This window comes from Myotis brandtii, unplaced genomic scaffold, assembly GCF_000412655.1.
Source record: "Myotis brandtii unplaced genomic scaffold, ASM41265v1 scaffold38, whole genome shotgun sequence".
NCBI classification, from domain to species: Eukaryota; Metazoa; Chordata; class Mammalia; order Chiroptera; family Vespertilionidae; genus Myotis; species Myotis brandtii.
This window is the reverse complement of record NW_005364596.1, coordinates 860,049-861,761: the sequence shown is the minus strand read 5'-3', so window position 1 is coordinate 861,761 and position 1,713 is coordinate 860,049.

Genomic DNA, 1,713 nt, shown 5'->3' with positions numbered 1-1,713 from the left:
TCCCTGTATGTGTCTCTGTGTCCAAATTTCCCCTTTTTATAAGGACACCAGTCATATTAGATCAGGGCCCACCTTAATGATCTCCCTATAACTTGATTATCTCTGTAGAGACTATCTCTAAATAAGGTCACATTCTGAGGAATGGGGGTGGGGGTAGGATTTCAGTATATGAATTTGGGAGGGAGAACACAACTCAACCTTTAGCTCTTTCCTTGACATTCTTCTCTCTGGCTTCTTTAGAGCTATCTCCCATACATCTCTCACTACTCTTCCTCATTCTCTTTTACTGGTTTCTCTTCCTTCACCTGACCATTAAATATTGATGTTTCCCAGGATTTGTGTTCCTGTTTTTCATTCCACCTGTTATGCCTAGGGCTCCAAGCCTGCTTGGCTTTAAATGTCATATATATAGGGGTGCCTTCAAACTCTGTATCTAAAGTCCAGTCTCTTGCATTTGTCAAAACCCATAGAATTTTACAGCACAAAGATAAACATTAACATGTGCAAATTAGAAAAAAAATAATTTAAGATATTAGAGGATCCAGAATACAGAATGTGACTAAAACAATTTACAACATCACTGAATGGGCTATAGGAAAAGGAGCTGACCCCTGTAACTGAAAATTAGTGGAGTCTATGAGACTAAGGGCAGAATAAACAATACATAAGCACAGTACTTCAGTTGATGTAGTTTTCCCCCAAAAGAGTTCTGGTTAACAATTCTAACACTGCTACATATGTGTGGTAGAATTGAACAATCAAACACATGGATGGTGGATGGGGGAAGCCAGGTTTTTCACTGTTGGAATGAAGGTTAGAGATAAGCAAGGGAGGGAAGCTAGAAAAATCCCTGTGATGATGGATTAAAGTTTGAGACATCAGTGTGGATGCATGTATATTTTAATATAGTCACAGAGGGTTTCATATAGAGATACTTATAGATATGTGTATACAGAGAGATCAGTGTGCACACATGTATTTTCTTGCTCTCTCAGCTGACAAAAACTAGAAGCAATAACACCCAAGTAGTATTGAGCACATTTAGCACTCATACGTTGGTTTCTAAAACTATTCTCCAATAAACCAAACTCCTTGGGAAAATGACTGATTCTAGGACTGGGGCTGGAAATGTACAAAATGAGCTGGAGCATCTTATGGTGTCAGACAGTAAGGAAGTGCTGAGAGACAAAACCCAACCTCACAATTATGGAGGTCTGTCAGAGGGACACAGGAGCCAACAGAAAGAGCTCCAATGGCCAAAGCTGGACTGCTGTGATAAATGAGGTAGTGCTGAATTATAGCCCAAGTATTCAAAAACACCCACGAGTCACACTCATCTAAATAGATGACTAAGTAAATTAACAAATGGGAGTGAGTCCCTAAGTCTCTTATGCAGAAGTCCACACAATTGATGCAGGTACTCTACCTTTGACAAGGTGGAGCACAGCTCCCCTCTTTAATCACTCGTTGTTTACTTATTTGAGATATAATTATATCTTGACAATTGAAAAGTCCTTTTTGAATATCCGTTGTTTTATTAAAAAGAGAGTGGGTAAAAGAAAAAAAACATTTAATTCACTATAATGATGAATAGGAAAAGTGATGGACACTGCATTTTGGTCATAAATTGTGCCTTAATAAATAATAAAAAGTAGGTTTTCTTTCTGTTGGGGTCCAACCCCAGCAGGTCCAGGGGTTCCCAAAGGTGTGGAC